The following is a 15072-nucleotide window of genomic DNA, read 5'->3' as shown; positions in this document are numbered from 1 at the left end:
TTGAATCACGCTACAGCGCCCTGGGTGACTGACAGCTCGCCAGGTAAGGTAATTAGCACTAGGGAAAAGTAAGACGCTCAAGACCTACTTTTGTCTCTACAGAACGCGTACGTAAGGTTCACTATAGTTTGATTGTTAGTTCAGTCCAGAGGAAAGTACGGTCACATGAGATACGCAAAAATCATTTTGTGTAATAAATCTATCTGAGACTTCATTTAACGTCGCAAATAATTCTGAACCTAAAATAAAGCTGTGTCACGAAGCTGAAGTCCACTCGCTCTCTACAAATTTTCAAGTCAAAATTTTCATATTTCAGTCTAATATTTCACGTTTCCAAGGGACCGAAACCCTTTCCTTTGAAAGAAAATGAAGTTACTCTTTTACTTTAAATGGAAGAAAAACTTGTAAACGAAACAGCCGGCATCCATAACCAATAGTTTTATTATTCATAATAACAAGCTGATTTAGATAAAAAAAAAATGTCAAGGCTTGACAGTAAATTTAATTTTTCATTTAATTCTTCCGATTATTCAATTTAACGACAACCAAATCTATTTTGGCCACTTTTTACTCCCCTTCTGCCTTTCCAGTGTATAACGAGCTCCTTATGAGTCCGGTTCTGTCTTCAACTAGAAAATAAATGTTGCCGTCAGTGACCTTGGAAGTTGCGAATCCAACATTATATTGGCAATTAATCACAACAAATTTCGTATGACAATCGATACATTAATCATTGTATAAATAATAATAATAATAATAATAATAATAATAATAATAATAATAATAATAATAATAATAATAATAATGCTTAGAATCATCAGATAAGTCAGAAAACTTTCTTTAGTAAACCAACCCCCTTCAATAGTTCAACGCAAATATGAAAACAGTCACTACTATAGTTATTCCTACAAAGGGCCCCAGAACCGAGGTGTCTGGTGACCTTGATGCTAAAAAAACCAAGTTGCTGAACGTAGCGACAAGCAAAAACGTTTTGCTTTTCATAGAAGGACATCACTACTAAGGAAGAAATAACAATCCCCTATTCTACAGTGAGCAACGACAGAGAAAAAGGATCGATAAGAAGAACCAAATGAAGCCATGAGGCCTATACGGTATCGGCTGCTAATCCGGAAGTCTCATCCCGGCTCACTCCTTCGACACCGAAGGTAGACGGGTGGCGTAACATTTCACAATGGAAGAAAGAAGAGGGAAGAAAACCCCTTATCAACAATAAACACATCCCTTTTAGGAGATGTCTTCTTTCCCAACGCGAGGCCGACCACTCTAGTCAAACGGGAAGAAAAATGACCCACCCAAAACCAATTACAACTGTTTCCCGCGCTTTTCTTCCTTTTGGCGCTAAAATGTGATTCCGACAAAAGACCTATGTTGACAGTGAAGCTTACCTGCTCTTTTCGCTCCCAAACACCGCTCCCTTAGACAGCCCAGGACTCTCCAAAGAGAATGTCTGCCTAGCCTTATGTCTTTCTGTCTGTCTCAGTAGAGGCACGTTGCTGCAGCCTCTGTTTCTCTTCCTGCTATTACAAGCCCCTGCTAGACAAAGAGGGATGAGTTAGAACACGGCCAGCCAGCGTTCTTGTGGTGACTTGACTACCTGGTGTTGACAATCAGAACTCCCTTTTTGTTTTACTTGAACTCGGAGGAAAAAACAGACTAAACCAAAGCATATTATTTTCTGAAACAAATATACCATCACTTAATACTATTTACAATTTCAAAAGCAATTCACCTGTATCTTTACTAGAAAAATGAAATGTAAAGCTCATACGTGACACATACCAACAAGGTTAATATTAAATTCAAAACACCCTTTGTACAACAGTCACTGAAAATAAAATTTATGCCATTTACTGACATTCGATTGTCTCTATATATAAGAGAGAGAGAGAGAGAGAGAGAGAGAGAGAGAGAGAGAGAGAGAGAGAGAGAGAGAGAGCTTATTGTAATAAGCCTTGATTGGTGTCGCTGCCTATCCCTGGCTCTTGGGTCCTTGGGCAGAGGCGTGGTAAATTTACACGGCGTGTTAGCCTGTCAACTCGCCTTACCAGAGCCTATAAATATCGGTTCTCTTTTGTAAAGGGGCAACCCTGCCTGGTTTGGCTCCTCCTAAATAGCTGCGTGTGTGAGAGAGAGAGAGAGAGAGAGAGAGAGAGAGAGAGAGAGAGAGAGAGCTCGTAATCTTAAAAAATGGCTGGAACAATTCTTACCCTCGGGTGGGTGCTTCCCGCCAATTGCCAGCGAAGACAAGAGCGACAAAGCGAAAGCCAGACTTTTAAAGACTCCTATAAGTATATATGCAATGACTGTTGTTATTAGTATTATCGTTATCATGATCTCAGTAGTCGTATTTGGCCCTCACTACAATCAAGTCTATTATCATCGCTATTACTGTAGAGGGGTTCTGTCTGACACACCAATATACCAAATTATTTAGAAATTAACACAAATCCTTTCAGTAAGGACAGACAGGATGAATAAAAAACATAGTCCTTATATACACGTAAGTACCTTACAGCAAGCATCTTATGTGAATAATAATAATAATAATAATAATAATAATAATAATAATAATAATAATAATAATAATAATAATAAAACATATGATAAAATCGACGTGACTTTTACAGTATTCATACTTGTGATCATGCGTTCTTTAACCAACCGTAAGAAATTGCAAAAATTCTGCTATTTAGTGCCCCAGGAAAATGAAAATTACTAGGCTTTTTTCAAGCGCACTTAATCACAGTGTTTCCAAATGATCCCTTGAATCCTGATTATATTCATAAGCTAGAACTACAACACCAAAACAAAAACTATGCACAATGCAAGAAAATATGAATGTGGGTTGTAACTGCAACTTCTTTCCTCCGCTTATTTGTCTTAAACGTAAACACCGAGATTAAAGCGTAATGTACGAGCTTTCATTATTGTCGTAATTATAAAAGTTATTTCGTGCTGGAAAATCCCATAACATCGTCATCAGAGCAGTGCTCGCTTGTGAGACTTATAAACTTGCAATTGTTACAAAAGTAATAAGTACAGTATATCCCCGCAAGGCCACTGAAATACTTGTAATCTGCTTAAATCCGTGTCTTTACGAGTGTATTAGCAAGATAACTCAATGCAGGAATGAGCAGAATTTGAAGAAGGTTTGCAGATACATTCCTTAATGACTTTCTCGAAATGAAAACTTTCGTGGCAAATCAACTAAACTGAGATTTCTCCCGAAAATTCAGTCGTCTCATGAGAGTCATCTGAAGAATATATATGCCAAGTTTAATCAAATTCCGTTCATTCGTTCTTGAGGCAGGATGTGTATGCAGAAGCATCGACACACAGACACTATCCAGTGTTATTTTCCAACCTCAGGCTCTTCCATCCTGACGATTATATCTTCAGGAAATGTGACCTTCCTTATTCTAAGCATTTGATAATAATTAGGGATGCGGTCTCAAGCCCCACAACTTTTCACTGGGATGTACAATACAAGCATCTGATTGTAGATTGTGCTAACCACCGAAGCCTTGACTGAACTTTCATATTTAATTTTCTGTCAAAAGACCTGAAGCGCTACCTACGTGAAACTACTACTACTATTATTATTATTAATATTATTCTAAGCCGCGCAAAACTGTAATCAGATCCAAACTCGGAGTGTTATTTTACTCCTCTGAAATAATCTCAATTAACTGAGTAATTAGAAATAAATGAAAAATATGAAAAGAGAGAGAGAGAGAGAGAGAGAGAGAGAGAGAGAGAGAGAGAGAGAGAGAGAGAGAGAGAGCTAAAGCTTTAGGGATACCCCTGGCAACTTTTATGAAATAGATTGAGACGTCTAAATAGCTCCTTGAGTCCCGTCACTAATTCTTTATTGTCACGAAAAAGAGGTGTAACGAGTATGGAATTCTACGTGTGTGTGTATACGTACGTACATGCGTACGTGCGCATGAGCCCACCGAGAACATGAGAGCTGGGATAGTGGTAAAGCTATTGGGGGGTGGGAAGGGAAGGGTCATTCCACAGGGCCTGGAAAGGGGACTGGGGTCATCTGCGGGTGCTGTACTTGGCCTCTGAGGGTGGAAGGGGAAGGGTGGTGTTGGGGAGGGGAGGGGGATGTAGGGAGGCGAGATTACCTGGGAAATGACAAGAGTAAATGACGAGGGAAATGACAAAGAGTAAATAGCGGGAGTCACCTGGCGTAACCCGGCTGTACTCTGTCTGGGAGGCTTCATCACACCTGGGTCCCCGGCGAGTAATAGGACCTGTGTTGCGTCAAGCGGGATCACTCGGATGATGATAAGTCTCTCGAAAAAGGCGTAGGGCGTGGGGTGTGGGGTTGGGGGGGAATGGCTTCTTAAGTCTCCGTCCGCGTTTTGGGTGGGTGGTCTTCAAGGGTGGGCGGGCGATGAGAGGGCGGAATGAAAAAGAGCTTTCGGGTGGTCTCGTAAAAGATGGTCTGAAGATGGGCGGTTTCTACGGGTGTGCCGTAAAGAAAGTCGATTGGTGTGGTGTTTGTGGGTGATGAGAGGGCGGTCAGCTGTGGGCGGGTATTTAAGTGACACCGTTGTGGCCACAAGTAGCAGCAGGAGGTAAAACACACAATTAAGGTGCCGGAGTGGATGGACACAATGCCTTACTCGACTCACAAAGATCACAAAAAAAAAAAAAAATTCCTTAACACGTTTTCATACAAGTAGAAAAAAATCATACACATTAATACACGTCTAAAGAGTAACCAAAAAAATGTTTAATACAGTTGCCAAGGCAAATAAAATATTAATACAATCAAAGTAGATGTGAAATCTAAAAAAAAATAAGGACATCAACTGACTACCTAGAGAAGTGAAATAAAACCGAAATGCGTTTGTAGATCGTTTCAAAAGACTTATTTAGCTTATCAAGTTTAAGAAGAAGACGGGAATCATTATTTACTGTGAATGTCTTTTAACTAACGAAACTGTTTACAGAGACAGACATATAGTGAATTTAAACTAACGGAAATTTGGATTCTTTGTTCATCTACTTTCAGCGGTTACATGCAAAATTTATATCAAAATAAATCATCACAGTTTTGCTTCATTCAGTTATCACCACTTATTAATATTCATTATTCAAGTTTTAAAGTAAATAACAGTGTAATGTCTATGAGATGGTTACGAATTCTTGAGTCACAAGTAAGTACCCTTTACCTCCTATAAAGAACCTTGGGATCAGTACTGAAAATCGTTATTGGGAAAGTGAGGTCTTATGGTAGAATGAATTTTGTATGTGCACCCTATTATCAATCTCTGATATCTTTTTCCAGACAAAGTACCATGTGCTGATCAGATTGCCTTCATAGAAATTATATCTATATCTATATATATATATACACATTTTATTATATATATATATATATATATATATATATATATATATATATATATACAGTATATATATATGTATATATATATAATTTCTATTTAGGCAATTTGATCAGCACATGGTACTTTTTCTGGAAAAAGATATCAGAGATTGATGCTATATGGGGTGCACATACAAAATTCATTCTCTCATAAGACCTTACATTTTCCAAAAAGGATTTTCATTATTAATCCCAAGTTTCTTGACAGGAGGTAAAAGGTACTTACTTTAAAACTTGAACAGTGAATATTAATAAAAGTGGAGATAACCCAATGGAGAAAAAATACAAAAAGAAAAAAAAAATACAAATGATAAAAAAAACATTTCAACTCAAGTTGTACCCTTTATTCGTACCTGCAGGAGTCAAAAGGTACATAGCGTCCTCTTTTTTTGTCCGACTGTAAAAAATTCTTGATATTATCTGGTACTGTTAAAGTTAGAAGGATGCATTAATCTACCAAATAAGAAATGACCATTATTTCAGACCTTGGAGCAAAATGATTAAACAGCCACTCGACAACAAGCTCTTCAGGCGCGTGGGACCAAACGTAAATGTTTTTCTCTTTCCGATAAATGCTGAGACCTGAATATAATAGAGCACTGGCAATGAATATTCAGTGAATATTGCTGCTGGTCCTGAAAAGGTCGTTCAGGTACGCAAAGATGAACAACCTTTAAACGAATTCGCCACAGCAATACAAATAGTTTGTGTTAATGGACCAAATAGCTTCGTGTTCCTTCAGGCTATTTTTTTTCTTTTTGCTTAAGAATACTAATTGAATTCAGGGTGTAATATTACGCTTCATTGTCTGGTCATATTTCTGTTCTTTAACAAGAGACCTTACACTCTAGGGTGACCATAAAATGAGGCCAGAGACGTATATGGAACGTGGAATTAGGTAAGGAAATGCAGTTCATTTCGAAAACAGGACTACATCAATTTCAGTTTTCACATCAGCCTTAAGGCTTCATGAATTTGCAAGTGTTAAAATTGTTACAGACTTCTGTTAGCCTGTTATTTCCTTGGTTTTTAGTTGAAGGCAACCTAATTAGGTTACCTGGGTTTTTAATCTTAATATGTTACGTTGGGTACAACGGTTGCCATTATTCAGATGTTTTCAATTTCACTACCGCATGTTTTATCCTTTCATTATTATATTGCCCATCACCGAAGGAAATTTGATGTGGTCTTTTTTGTGTTAGTCTTATTTACAATTTCTAAATTGTCTGAAGGTTCATTCTCAATAATGAAATGAGATGCAATGGCGTAATATTCTGTTATCACAAGTATATCATGTTCTTGGACATTGAAGGTCACTGCAAACCAACCGCTGGTATAGTGATCTACTGTAGCAAATAATTCCGTGTCAGGATTTCTTTATCGTACTCTGTGATTTCACAATAGACAATTAGTTATGCACGGGAAAATTGTTTACGGGAAACAAACTAGCAACATGTAATGCACTTGGCCCATTAGACATCCTCTTCACTATTTTTTAGTAACTACTAACAATCCTGAAATTCCATATCACATAAAACTGCATCAAGTGAATTCTAAGCAAGAGTACTAAGTAACTTATTAGCTTAGTTCCCCTTGAACGCTGCAGCTTTCGCGTTTTCTCGCACGAAAACTAGGAAGCCTCCGCTTTCTAAAGATCCACACCTAGGACAATTCAGTAAGTTATTAAGTCTTCATTGATAACAACCATGAGTCAATCGTCCCAAGCGATCACCGATGAATGTTTGTACCAGATTCGATCTAAATCGCTCTGTTCTATAGGCACAATATGATGAAAACGTTACCGTCTTTCTACTTTTTTTTTTTGTAGTAGGTAACACGCACGTAACCATATGTCTATGAATTAGCGGACTGGCCATCATTAGACCCCTTCCCTGTTCAAGCTACAACCTTTCATCATCTCATCTGCAACTCTGTAGTCCATTGTTGGCTCCCTTTACCATTTTCGTAAGTCCTGCACTAGTCTTGTGCACGAGTTTTTCATTCACATGTGTAGTTTTTGATATCTGTGCTTTTAGTTAGGCCTATGAACTTTGAATCTCTCTCTATGGTGTTATGTGACTAAAAATTCTTCTCTCAGCTACTACCATCATTCTCGTATTTTGTTTTTGTTCGCCATATTCTACAAGACCGTTCCTTTCTTCCTCCAGCTGCCTTATCTATTGCTGTAAGTCTTTGGTAGTTCATCATATCTTTGCTAGCGATTTTTGTCTGGAAGACTCCGAAACACTCGTACGTATCTAAGTGGCTCTATTCCACAAAAAATGGTGAGAGGTAACCGGACCCTCACCTTTTCTGTAAAATGCTAAAGGAAACAAATTATTCAGCATTCGCCCTACTTTGCTGACCATCATGAACACGCATCCAACATACTTGATCTTTCCTTTACCTCAGTTTGGTGCATAACTACAGAAAATATCTTCCTTTGCTGTACTTTGTCGGGAACTATACTTCCTGATGAAGAAACCTGGCATTCTCATCTTTTTTACTCTGCAGTCTTCAAGAAATCCAACTTCCCTTATTTCTGCAGCAAGTGTTCTATGACTTGCCGTCCTTTGCTCTCTCAGATAGCCTCTGGTTGAAAAATTCAAAAGGATTTTTCCATCTGACATACCATTATTTTTCAACACTTTCTTTACGTTATTTTCTACCATTATTTCTCAACTCTTTCTTTACTTTATTTCCAAATATGCTGAATTCTGTACTTCATCATCCATTCTGCATAACTGTTATAGACTTTACTGATTTTATGTCTTGGAAGCAGGCTCGGTTCAGCTAATCTACAAGAAATAAGTAAGTTGTCTCGTTTATTCCAACCAGTATCTTACTGCTTTGAATTTCACCGGTAAATGTATCTTAACTTTAATAACTCGTACTGTTTTAAACATCTTAAATCCAGTCTCCTAACCTCCGATCACTAGTAGGAGTTTTGCAAGGCCAGATCCACCATGGGTTTCTATCTAACTTATATTTAGTTATTTTTGTAGAGGAGTTCAGAGAAGCTTTTCCGATTTCACTTTACACTTCTGAGTATTTGTCAGAGTCTCGATTCTTTTTACATCTGTGAATTTGCTTACATATTTTCTAATCACCCTATATCGGTTATTTCTGATGGGGCAGCATCGTATACTTTCTGCAATTCTGGTGGTGTTCCTCAAGGATCAGCACTTATACCAAATCTTATATTTAATTAGCTTTTTTATGATTAACTTATATTTCTTTGTATATATGTATATATATATTGTTCATATATATATTTTATATATATATATATAAATATATTAAATTTTAAATAAATGAAAATAGAGCCCTGATGGCTCAGTCGGTTACAGCAACATTCAAGTGTAGACATCCGGGATTATATATGTAATCAACGGATAGGTTTGCAAAGCAAATGGGTGTTAAACTAAATACACACAAAAACAAAGCCAAAACAAAAAACATAACAAACATCTCAACTGAACAACCTATCATCAAAAGTAAATAGCCGATCGAGACTAGAGGTTAAAAGCCAAATCAAAAGTCCTTCTCTCTCCCCATACAAAAATGGGAAAAAGCACGTTAAAAGAAGAAGATATATATATATATATATATATATATATATATATATATATATATATATATATATATATATATATAGAGAGAGAGAGAGAGAGAGAGAGAGAGAGAGAGAGAGAGAGAGAGAGAGAGAGAGAGAGAGAGAGAGTATTTATTTCTTTATATTTATTTACGTCCGATGATAGGTCGTCAGTTAGGATTTTTCTTTTGCTTCACAGCCTGAATATTCACTATTTCATTTAAACATTTAACCCTCTGAAAACTTCACGAACAAAATACACATAGTATATATAAATATGTAATGGGTGTGTGTGTATTTATAAGTGCATAAACGTAAATTGTTAACCTTCACAACTTTAATTGGCAGGAGGGGGCTCCCATTTTCCTCAGGACCTCAAGGACGACCTTGGCAATCACTTCCTTTCCCTCAGCCACTTTCTTAATTTTACGTTTTGAGATTTCATAATAAACGTCCCATTCCAATGGCATCTATCTATCTATCTATCTATCTATCTCTATCTATCTATCTATCTATCTATCTATATAATATAATATATATCAACTTTTACGTCCGTCAACATGGCCGCAATACTGTGAGGTTTCATCTTGAACTACCTGGCATTTTAAAATATAAAGGACCCAAGTTTCATGCAGGAATGATTTAAGAAGCGACGATAATCCTTCTGTGGTTACAATTCGACTCGAAGCTGCACATGAGAAATGAATGGACGAGGATGATGAAAGGATATTCAATATCAATAGATCGAGTTCAGAAATCCCCAAACCTCTAATTCCCTTTGACATTTTAACCCACATTCGGACCAACGTTTTGCATTGGCTCCTGTGGACATAAAGCCATCTTAATCTAAACCAAGCAACCGATCACTTATCACGGTAAACCAAATTCCTTGACCGATACATCTCAGTCCACTACTTTGGACGTTCATTTTCAACGTTATCATGTGGGTCCCAAACGAAATGATGAATCTGAAAAATGACGAGTCGGAGCCGAGTAATTCTCAAACTTTACATAAATGCGGTTGAACCATAAATAATAAGAGGTAAATGAGTTAAGACCAAGAAAAAAAAAAGAAAAAGTAGAATTACCTCCTGCTTTCGCTTATTCTAAATTAGTAGTCTAATTTGTCGGTTAACGCCTGTAACTGTGTGAGTGTTTCCTTTCCCTAACCTTGGCTGGAAGAGTCGCATGCGTGTGTCTGTGGGTCCGCACAAAGACACGCAATGGGCAGTCATGAAGACATGCGACAGATTACGAGAAGTAATTATAAATTCAAAGTTTAGATGGCAGTATCAGCATGCCCGTGATTCGTTCGCCGTTGGATTAATGCCAATTATTATTATTATTATTATTATTATTATTATTATTATTACGGACTCGATTAAAATGCAAGCCTTTGTTAAGTCCTCTACATTGCTAACGGTTTACGACTTTCAGGAACTTGGAGTTACAACGCCTTAAGTAAAGCTTATGGGACTTTCACCTTCCCTTCCTTTAATTATCTATTTTACTGTTCCCATTCGGATGGACTTGGGTGGGAAGGGGGAAAAGGGAAGGAAAGGGGAGGGGGTTAGCAAGGCCCTGGGAGGACTTTTGTAATTAGTCCCTGAGACCACAATCAGCTGTTGGGCCTCAGAGCTTCCATAGCTATACAGGTATTGATGGATGGGAGTTATTTACCGGCATAAGAAAGCTGCCGTTTCCTTGTTTTCCAGAAAACACTCTGATTCCCACACTCTCTGTCGTTATTATATTTACGTATCATATAGTATCCTATACACATTGTCTGTTAACGCGAAGGATAAGGCTTCGCTGAGGATAGTATTTCCTAAGTAAGGAGATCAGACTCGCCATTAAAAAAAATAATTAGACAGTTATCTCTGTGCAATCTCGTCATTGTGATAAATTTGGTGTATTATCTACAATAAATGTGGATGCTTCTTCTCATATGGCACCCAACGTCAGTAATAACTGCAGAAAATAGTACGAAACTGCGAATGCTAATACCGCAATGAATATTTTGTGTTCACGAAAGTAAGATGTAACTCGTTGGTCTGTCTCCTTCCCTCTCTGTTGCCTAATCATTGTGAAGTTTACCTTAACTGTGCATTTATAGTCCCCCTCTCTCTCTCTCTCTCTCTCTCTCTCTCTCTCTCTCTCTCTCTCTCTCTCACATACAGACACATACACACTCACACACGGCGGCGCGCGCATTATTCCTGCACGAAAGTTGACAAAAATTTTTTTTTCACATGCATAGATACCTCCAACATAGGTTTATGTACGTGGGTCGGTTGTTCTGTTCGTTTTTCCTCTTCGTCCGTTGCATGATTATACGATTATGCAGAAAGCAGATTTTCACCGAAAATATTACCAAAGGCAGGCCTCGTGAATGATACGTGAAAAGATTTTGTGAGACATAGAAAAGCAACCTTTGGCTAGACGGACCTTTTTGGAGGGGTGACTGCTAAGCCCTGTGGGAGGTTCAACATTATTCTAATGCACTACCAAGACGCACAATACCAGATTACGATTAAATTTCTCCACTGGTTTCGGTTATAACTCTATCTTGCCTCTTCTCGTCTCTGCAAAAACCTTTAGACATAACTATTTCCTGTTGAGTGTGGTGGTTTGAGGAGGCTGGCATACTCTAAATCTTACGTCAGCGCGGGCCCTTGCATAATGGTGGCCTTTCAGTGGTTGTTAAGTGTTAAAGTGAATAAGTTGTCTGGTATGGAGCTCTGGACTCAGGCCAGTAGTAGCAGTAGCATTAATAGAAGCAATAGTAGTTACTAGTGCAGCAGTTCAAATTTTTTTATAGTTATAATTTGTAAAGCCTCTTCCATTTGCATTCTGTATTTGTGCTAGGACATGAGACTAAATAATCTATTATTTTCCTTATTCTCATTATTTGGTGGATTTACCTCTGATGAATTGGCTCAAACCGTAACGTCTCTAATATTTCAAAACCATTTCATCTTCACCAATGCAGTCTTCTAAAATGATGAAATGCCTTTTTGTCCAGTGAACCTATCGCCTGAATCTTGAACCCCTCGCCGCCATTATGATTGTATACTGGTTCCGTTTCATTATAAAACCTTATCGCACATTTATGAAGCTGGAACGCCCTCCATATATTTTTCCTACTAACACAGACGTGAAAATCTTAATCAGACGATAATAGGCCACCTCACTGAAGGATCTGAAAGTAAGAGTTATTTTTCCATTTGCTTTTAAAAACAGTTGCATTCATTCATCTTTGCCCTATCCCCAATGATACATTGTTTTATCAACCCTTAAGCCATTTCTTCAATGCCATGTTGATGCCTATAGGCCTCTCATTTCCTGCAAGCGTTCAATTTGAAACAGATAACGCTTTATGACCTTTAAATAGGCTTATTTCATAATTTTTTCTTAAATGAAGTCAGTTAAGTTTTTCGTTTATATATTCCATAATGCTTTCTAAAATGAGGTCAAAATGTTTTTTGTATACTTCATATTTGCTTTCTTAAATGAAGTCAACAAAGTTTTTTGTTTATATATTTCATATCTGCTTTCTTACATAAACTCAATAAAGTTATTGTTTTATATAATTCATATTTGCTTATGTCCGTTCATCTTCGGAGTTCCCATAAACCTCTTGAATCTAATTAGCCTTATATGCATAACATTCCTCAGATGACGGTTTTATTTTCTTTTACCGAATACATCAAGGAAATTGGTACTTCCTGAATAGCTACCCCTCCTGCACTAACCAACTCAACCATCACTCGACCCACATCAGAATTTCAGGTATCTTATTTTTTGCAAACAACAGTCAACAATAAGTAATATCTATGAATACCAAGCAACCCCAAAGGCACACGTACTTCGTTTAAAACGGTACCATAAAAGAGAATAACAGCAATATCAAGTGAAGAGTACCTATAAGACGTAACTCAAAGAGTATTATGCATTGTTTCGCTACGTGGGTGACTTGGTCGGGACATGCCTGAGACATGCCTCGCAGGTATTCCATACTGACACGCATGGATTATTACTCTCTCTCTCTCTCTCTCTCTCTCTCTCTCTCTCTCTCTCTCTCTGTATATATATATATATATATATATATATATATATATATATATATATATATATAAATCATCAACACACAATCACGTGTGGAACAGAAATAAATTTCTGACTCACGTCATCATGGAAAGCAATATTACCCACTGGGCCATACAAGACTTGTATGGCCCAGTGGGTAACGCCTTGCTTTCCACCTGAGAGACCTGGGTCCTGATCCCTGACGTGAGTTATAAATATATATATATATATATATATATATATATATATATATATATATATATATATATATATATATATATATATATATATATATATATATGTGTGTGTGTGTGTGTGTGTGTGTGTGTGTGTGTGTGTCAGGATATTGAGAAATGCCATAAAAATATTGAAAATCCGGCAAAAATGTTATTAACATGGTGAAAATACTATTAAATGATATAACCAAAATAAACATTGTAATCCTGAGAGCGTAAATATTAGGGTATATTATTTTAGATAAAATTTTATATATTATACATATATATTATATATACAGTATATAATACACACACATACATATATATATATATATATATATATATATATATATATATATATATATATATATATATATATATATATATATATATATATATATATATACACATCAGAATATTGAGAAATCTAACCAAAAAAAAAATCAGAAGTCCGGCGAAGAAGTTAACAAACTGACGGAATTATTAAATGATGATATAACTCACACATAAACTGCAATCCCAAGAGCGTTATTATTTAAGTATATTATTGTAGATAAAAGGATATACGAAATTAAAATATAACTACTTCAGATCTTCTTATAAAAATTTAAATCAGAAATATAGATTCTCATCATAAAATTTAAAAATTATTATTATTCACTTTTCTAATCGCCATGTGATGTATCATTGGTTACGGAGACTCGAATGGAATGTGCGGCCTCTCGTGTACAATGAAAGGTCGCTTTCTATTCAGTAACCGCCACAAGCAAGCTGGAAACGCATGCCAACTGTCAGGTATCAATATCATATTTCATTTCTCTCTCTCTCTCTCTCTCTCTCTCTCTCTCTCTCTCTCTCTCTCAACGTTCTCAAATTCTCTCACACGCTCATACACACACAAACACCTAAATGCCACTGCTTGCGAGTGTGGGTTTAAATGCACGCACAATTAAAAGATGAACCTTTCTTGTTTAACGTAACGAACAAATAACACGTATTCTGAGCAAACACAACTATCAAAGATTCTGTTTACACAGACAAACAATAGCAGAGGCAAACAAACAACAGGGCGAAATAAAACCGTCGTTCAGCTAAAATCATTCATAATCTCCCTCATTATCGCCTCAATCCTCTTTTGTCGTTAGAGATAAAAAATGCGAAATGAAAAAAAAAAAGAACAAGCGACTATTGTCCACGGGGGAAAATGCATCTGATCAAGCTTATGTTCGTCAGAGGACCGACGACGCGTCAATTCGTCCGGAAATCGAAAAAATTTCACAGTCCGTCCGTGAATGAAGATTTCTGACAATTCTGTCTCGAAAATCAATACGTCGAATGAAAGACCTTTCAATTCACTTTAGGCTTCCCGTCTGCCGGCCCGTCACCTCGGGCTATTTACCCGTCAATCCGGCGAAAGAGGACAGAGGACGGAGAGGAGGGCAGCGGGAGTCTTGTTAAAGTGTCACTGGCAATGTACTTCGCTGTCAGCCGCGGCGAAGACGTCGCTGGGCTTATAAGTCGTCGTAGGGAAAGGTCGTCTCGTCGCAAAAGTAAGAGGCCGACAGGGAATGGCAAGAATGCAAAGCGAATTGCACTCAGAGGTAATGTCAAAATAATACTAACATAAGACAAAGGAGTGATTATTTCTTTGAAGACGCAAGGAAAGGGATGAATGAGGGCCGCGTGGAGGGTGTAAAATTCTGCCATGGAACGTTTAGGCACTGCAAGAAAATGAGAGAGAGAGA

The 15072-nt window shown here is 37.2% G+C and overlaps 1 protein-coding gene and 1 long non-coding RNA gene across 3 annotated transcripts in view; one reads left to right on the top strand and one right to left on the bottom strand.

The window, feature by feature from the left end:
- Positions 1 to 15072, bottom strand: part of LOC136845752 (uncharacterized) — a 134215-nt gene that overhangs the window by 52812 nt on the left and 66331 nt on the right. The window lies entirely within an intron of this gene.
- Positions 1 to 15072, top strand: part of LOC136845751 (protein big brother-like) — a 159429-nt gene that overhangs the window by 116641 nt on the left and 27716 nt on the right.

This window comes from Macrobrachium rosenbergii, chromosome 14 (genome assembly GCF_040412425.1).
Source record: "Macrobrachium rosenbergii isolate ZJJX-2024 chromosome 14, ASM4041242v1, whole genome shotgun sequence".
NCBI lineage: Eukaryota > Metazoa > Arthropoda > Malacostraca > Decapoda > Palaemonidae > Macrobrachium > Macrobrachium rosenbergii.
The sequence above is the reverse complement of the archived record's forward strand: the minus strand, read 5'-3'. Positions and strand labels throughout refer to the sequence as shown.